The sequence below is a fragment of the Podarcis bocagei genome (assembly GCF_964188305.1).
Source record: "Podarcis bocagei genome assembly, chromosome: W".
Classification (NCBI taxonomy): Eukaryota; Metazoa; Chordata; class Lepidosauria; order Squamata; family Lacertidae; genus Podarcis; species Podarcis bocagei.
The window spans coordinates 34,717,542-34,724,918 of record NC_138131.1 but is presented as its reverse complement, the minus strand read 5'-3'; positions in this window follow the sequence as shown (position 1 = coordinate 34,724,918).

Below are 7,377 nucleotides of genomic sequence, written 5' to 3'. Positions count from 1 at the left end.
CTAAACTCTACCAAGTACAATACTCTAAATTGATAAATCAGGAAGTGGAGTGGAAAATCAAGTTAATGAAACAAAGATCATTTGAATCGGCAAATAAATGTGGAAAGCTGTTAGCATGGCAGCTGAAAAAGAGACAAAAACTAAATACGGTTACCAACTTAGAGATTGAAGGGAAAAACATTCAGAATCCTGTGGAGATTAGAAAGTGCTTCCAGAGATACTTTAAGCAACTTTACACTCAAGCTTTTTGTTCAGAATATATCGCACCCATACCATTCTCAAATCCTTGGCCTACCCCCATCCCATGAAGATTCTTTTTCATAAAACTCCAAGAGATATTGTCAAAGGCTTTCTCCGCGTCCACAAAAATCAGAACTGCTTTAGTGTTTATATTCACCTCTAGTAGTTCCAAAATGTCTATTATGTTCCTCACATTGTCTGATAAATGCCTTTTAGGGAGAAAGCCTGCTTGGTCCTTATGAATCTTCTCCATCAACACTCTTTTCAATCTTTTTGCCAAAATGTCTGCAAAAATTTTGTAATCCACATTAAGTAATGATATTGGGCGGTAGTTCTTAAGTTGAGTCTTTTCAGTCTCTGTCTTTGGTATGAGTGTAATATACGCTTCTTTCCACGATTCTGGCGCCCTTTTCCCCTCTAAAATCTCATTACAGACTTCCTTTAGCGGTTGCACCAACCACTCCTTCAAAGCTTTGTAGTATCTGGAAGTCAGTCCATCTGGTCCTGGAGATTTGCCCAATTGCATGTTCTGAATGGCACCCTCTATCTCTTGTTCTGTTATTCTCTGATTTAGATCCACCTTACTTTGATGAGAGATTTTTTGTAATCCATATTTTTTAAGGAATTCATCTATGTCCTCTTCATTCTGTGATCCTTGTGAATATAACTTTTTAAAATAACTCAGGAAACAATTTCTAATCTCGTTGGGTTTGGATATATTCTTTCCATCCACTTCTAGATTTGTAACTGTATTTAGTTTCTGTCTTTTCTTCAATTGCCAGGCGAGAAGTTTACCACATTTATCTGCCGATTCAAATGTCTTTTGTCTCATTTGCTTTATCTTCCACTCAATCTCTTGATTCATCAATTCCATATATTGTGTTTGATATAGCTTGATCTCTCTCAAAATCTCCTGGGACTTTGGTTTTGATCTTAATCTTTTCTCTCCTTCTTTTATCTTTTCCAAAATCTTTTCCTTCTTCTCATTTTGCTTTCTCTTTTTTATTGAATTTTGTTGAATCAAAAATCCTCGCATCACAGCTTTGCTTGCGTCCCAGATCACTCTTTTTTCTACATCGGCCTTTAAATTTATTTCAAAATAGTCCTTTAAGGTTTTTTGGGCCTTTCTGTGGATCTCCTCGTCTCGAAACAGGGTGTCATTCATCCTCCATCTGAATTGACCAGTTGTTGTAAGTTTCATCTCCATCTTCACGGCGTTATGGTCGGAGCAAGTCTTTGGGCAGATTTCTATTTTTTTAATCTTTGGAGCCATCCCACTAGTAATCCAAATTTGGTCAATTCTGGTCCAGGTCATCATTGCTTGAGAGAAAAAAGTTCCCTCTCTCTCGAGAGGGTTCCTTGTTCTCCAAATATCTATTAAGTCCATATTTTCAGTCATTTCAAAGAAGGTCTTCGGAAGTCTCCCTTCCTTGGAGATTGTCAGTCTTTGTGCCTTGTCCATATTTGTAGAAACCACACCATTCATATTTCCCATAATTACTACGTTATAGTCCAAATAATCCATCAGAGTTTCATGCAACTTCTTGAAGAATTCCGCCTTCCCTTCATTTGGTGCATAGATTCCAACTATTAACAATTTTTCTCCTTGTACTTGTATTTCCACTGCCAGGTATCTTCCTTGTTCATCTTTAAACATCATTTTTGGGGCCAATTTCTCTTTTGCATAAATCACTACTCCTCTTTTCTTAACTTTGTCCGATGAGATGAATTCTTGTCCTAATCTTTTATTTATAAGTAGTTTTCTGTGTACCCTGGTCACATGGGTTTCTTGTAAACAGATCAAATCCAATTGTTCTCTTTTCAAAATATGAAAAACTTGGCGTCTTTTCGTGGGCATGTTCAGCCCATTACAATTCCAACTAAGGAATTGCAGGGCCATCTTGTTATTTGTCACTTACTCCTCCTACCGCTCCAAGTTGTTGCTCTTCCTCTGATGGTGGTGGTTTAAGCCCAAATGATAGATTCAGAATGTCCACTACTCTTTTTTGCTCTGAGATTGGGTCTACCGTTCCCTTCTGCAGATCCTCGTGGTTTCTCTCCAATAATTTCTCTTTGTCTTGAATTGTTTTTATTTTCACCTTCTTTCCCTTGTAGTTAAAGGGCAGTCCTTGTGGAAACTCCCACCTGAAGAGTATGTTGTTCTTTTTCAGCAGGTAGACCAGATCTTTATAGAAGGTTCTCACCTCCAAAATATATTTAGGGATGTCCTTAAAAATCTGTATATGATAATTTCCAATTTCCAAGGCCTTTTGGTAATTTAGTTTCAGTATTTTGTCTCTTTCTTCCTTGGATCTGAAAGTAATCAGGCAATCCCTCGGAGTCTTTCTGTTTTGTCTCCTGCCCAGTCTAAATGCTGTTATTATCTTAAATTCTTCTTCCTCCAATTCTTCCTGCCAAAAGTCAGAAAACTCTTGTGTAAGGAACTCCACAAGGCTGTCTCCTTCACTTTCAGGAATTAGTCTTAATTTCAAATTTCTCTCCTTTCTCTGTAATTCCATCAAAGACAAGGCCGCATCATGTTCATACACTTTTTTAGAAAACGGTTCTAATTTTTCCTGTGTCTCCTCAGCAATCTTTCTGGCATCCTCTGCGATTTTACGTGTTGCCGAGTTTTCTTCAATCAGTTTATTTATAGATTCTGTGTTGGATATCACACTTTTCGTATTCAAATCCAGCCTTGCTGTTAATTCTGTTAGTTTTTGTGAATTTTCTGTACTCTGCTGTGTCAAAGCTTCCAGGGATTGATTTATCTTGAGTAACGCCTGTGTCATTGACTCCATGGAGACAGCCGTCACTTTTTCCTGCCCAGCTGCACCTGTCGGTGTTAAACTTGATATTGAGCCTCTTTTCTTCTGTTGCTGTTGCTGCTGTTTTGCTTTAGCTCTCGTAGTTATCTCCTCTGCTGGGCCACTCATGTCCCAAGGACGTTCTCACAGGAACAATTTCCAAATGGAAAATCCCACTGTCTTAATCTGTTATTCTGCAACTGTTACTTCTCAGCCCTCTAGAGGGGGCAAAACATAATGTCCAAGTGAAGGAAACAAAGAATATAGAACAAAGAAACCAGGAAACTTCAATATAAATGCTGCAACACTTTTTCTATGTAGTTTCTCTGTCAACACAGTCCAGTCTGGTATATTGTAGCAGCAAAACCCCAAAACTTTGTATCAGTTAAGTCCTCAACTATGTAGCCTTGTAACAAGTTTCTAAAATCTTTTCACTGTCCTGGTATCTTATTTTGACAGTCCGTCTCAGGGGATTGAGGCAGCGGAAAGTTTTTCTTTTTCAAAAATCATGCAGGTTAATGAGGTTACTTTCCCTCCCCTCTGCCCCTGCCTGCTAGAGAGGAGATTTATATCCAAATGCCAGGCTTAAATAGTCCTATTGTTATTTCCCTTCAGATGCAGCTCTTTGTTTTTCGTTGCTTCATCTGTCATGCAGTTGGGGGAAGGCAGACTTCCTTGATTTTAACCTCCCCCGTTTCCGGCCAAATTTCCAATTTAAATTTAAAAGTTCCCGATAGTCATTCAATCCTACTCACGGGGTTTTCAATCCGAATTCAATTTGCAGGAAGGAATCGGCGCTCTCCGTCAATGGCGACGCGGCTTCACTCTGCGGGCTGGGTAGCGACTCTCAGCACCGCGCTCTCCCGATGCCGTTCCGGAGCCTTTAAAAAGGCAGTAAAGGGGGGCGCTTCTGGTGCCCACCGAGTCTCCTTGTTCACAGGCATCCGCGCCTGTGATTTTAGGGGTCCCGCACTTGCCGTAGTGGGTCAGACCCGAACTCATGGAGCAGTCCTCCTCCGGAGCTCGGAAAGAGGACCGCCATTAACGCTGGCGCCGACCGGAAGTAAAGGCTTTCTGGGAAATGATCTATAATGAGTTAAAAAAGGTATTTAAGTATACCTTCCTTAAGAAACCAGAGGCCTTCCTTTTGGGCATTGTCGGCCAAGGGGTGTTAAAGAAAGATAGAACCTTTTTTATGTATGCAACAACAGCAGCAAGAATACTCATTGCAAAGCACTGGAAGACCCAAGATTTACCCACACTGGAAGAATGGCAGACGCAACTGATAGACTACATGGAACTGGCTGAAATGACTGGCAGAATCCGGGACCTGGGAGAAGAGACGGTGGAAGAGGATTGGAAAAAATTTAAAGACTATTTACAAAAACACTACAAACTGTATGAATGTTAGGAGAATGCACGATTGAAAGTAACACGGCAGCAGAAACTTTGTTGTAAAATATATGAGAATAAGTGAGGTTTAAGGAAATGATGAAATTTGAAGCAATATTATGTTTAAATCAAGCAGTTTAATTTACGATAAAGTTATTTAAAAGTTGGGACATAATATCCGAGATTTACAAAATAAGAATTGAAATAAGGTAATAAATTGCTGTCTATAACTATGTGACTGAGAACGCAGGGAAGGGAGATGCGGGGAAGTCCAAAGATTATGAAAATATGACTTATGAACAACTGTGTTTTATATGTATTCTTCTTTTATTCTTTGTTTATTTCTTAACTTTGCTTTGACTTTTTCTGTCTGTATGGTGATGGTATTTTATATGTTTGGTGGTTTGTTCGTTGTTTAAAAAATTGCAATAAATATTTTATTTTTTTAAAAAAAAGAATTCCTTAACGGACAACCTTCGCCTCGCCTCTCTGCGCGGAAGCCTTCTGCGCAGAGTGGGCGTGCCGAGTGGTGGTCCTCCACCCTCCTCACTGACTTCACTGGGAGAGTCTCGGAGCCTCACGTCCGAGCTGCTCTCTGCCTCTCCCTTCTTCCTGGTGTCACCTGGACTTCCTTCCCCAGATGACGTTCTCTCTCTTCCCTTACTTGTCCCCTCTCCTGCAGAGTCCGGGAGCCTCGCCTCTCCCCTCTGCTCCAATGTCAGTTCCCTGACAGTATGTCCACATTGTTTTTTGTTGGAGAACCATGTGGCAAAATTCCAAGAAGTGCAAATTTCAAAAGAAAGCTGCGTTTCAGTGTGCCTCTTGTTTAAGGAAGGGTGAATTGGGTCAGTTTCATGTTAAGGGAACTGAATTTCCTCTCCATCCCTCTGTTCATATTGAAAAACATTCTCTTTTGCTTTGAGGTTCATTTTTTTATGCTTTCTGGACTTTTTGTTTCATTTTAACTGGGATGTGGTCATTGTTGCCCAGGCAGCCTGTGCAAACACCCCTCTCTGAGCTCCTGGGAATGGGGAAAGGTTAGAATACAAATGCTGCAAATAAAACGAAAAAATGGAACCAAAAAAATCAATGAATACTATATCATATGAAGGCAAAGGAATGGGGAACATGGTCTTAGCATGGGCATAGCGAGGACTTTTGTTAGCGGGGCAGAAATGACATGATTGGTCAGTTAAGTATTTCTATTGTTTTATTTGATAGGGAGCAGCTGCCCTCTGTCCCCCCCCCCCCTTAGCTATGCCCATGGGTCTTATGAAACAAAATGTGGTATTTTGGGCTTGTGGCTCTCCCCCCCCCCCCCCCCCGGGCTGGTAACTTGCAAGGAAGGAGGACTTGTATTAGCAGCACACAAAGAGAGAGAGAGGGGGGGGAGAGAGGGAGGGAGGGAGGGAGGGAGGGAGAGGGAGAGTATTCTGCCAGAACCATGGTAATATGGAAATAAACAAGTCTGGTTCCACACTTGCATCAGCATCGCCTGGGCAACCTGGGAGCGAATTGCGACATGAGGCATTGTTTATGTTCCAAAAAGGAGGGGGTAGAGGAGGAATTGGAAAGCTGAGTAACATCCCCACTCCTTATTGAAATCTACATCCAGATTTCCATTCCATCCAGAGAAGCAGCATCAGCGGTATGGGTGACTGACACAACCAATTGCTACTTTGATTGGTAACTGAAATCCTAAGACCTTTGTTTGCTGTGTATTAGCATGATTAGGGTTAGGGAGCATAGCAATGCAAAGGCCAGTTGCCACCTCTCTTAGAAACTCCAGAGAATTAGAAAGACACAGAAGAAATTGTTTGTATTCTCCAAATGCTGCCCCACAGACCATGCCACTACAAGGAGATGACAAAAGGCATTGTTTTTGTGCCCTGTATTTAAGTTTTATTCCCCACCCCCTCCAAAGTGCTCAGGGTGAGGGATCAGGCCTGGTCTCATGCTCTGGAGGGGGTGCTCCCTTCATTCTGCTCCTCTGTCCTGAAGGGCTCTGGGATTAGGGTGGACACAGTTGTGGTTCTCCGGGGGGAAGGGTCAGACTTATGCTTGGAATGTCTGGAATCAGTATTTTGGTACCTGGAAAAGGGCAGGCGACAGCTTACTCATGCCAAAAATAAGCAGGATATAAATGTAAGAAAACAACTAGCTAAATAAATACTCCCCCTTCAATGCCATCTAGGTCTTCAGCTGGTGGGTCAGGACTTCCACCAATACTTCCAACATGCAAATATATGGTCAATGATGAAGAAATGGGTCCCCAAATGCATGTTACTGAAAAGGATGGAGATCCCTATCTAGCCTTTCGTCCATCATTGAATCACAGAACTGTAGAGTTGGGAAGGCCCATGAGTGTCATCTAGTCCAACCCCCTGCCATGCAAGAATCTTTTACCCAACATGGTGCTCGAACCCATGACCCTGAGATTAAGAGTCCCATGCTGCACCAACTGAGTTATCCTAGGTTCAACAAGTCTTGTGGCAGCAAATTCCACACATCAATGGTGAGTGTGCTTTGCTGCGAACAAATAAGAACGTAAGAACATAAGAATCTGTTGGATCTGGCCAAAGGGCATCTAGTTCAGCATTCTGTTCTCACAGTGACCAACCAGATGCCTGTGGGAAACCTGCAAGCAGGATCCAAGCACTCTCCTCCCATGTTTCCAGCAGCTGGTATTCAGAAGCAGGACATAGTCATAGAATCATAGAATCATAGAATCATAGAATCATAGAGTTGGAAGAGACCGCAAGGGCCATCGAGTCCAACCCCCTGCCAAGCAGGAAACACCATCAGAGCACTCCTGACATATGGTTGTCAAGCCTCTGCTTAAAGACCTCCAAAGAAGGAGACTCCACCACACTCCTTGGCAGCAAATTCCACTGTTGTCCTGACTAGTTGTCATTGATAGCTTTATCCTCCTCTGTGA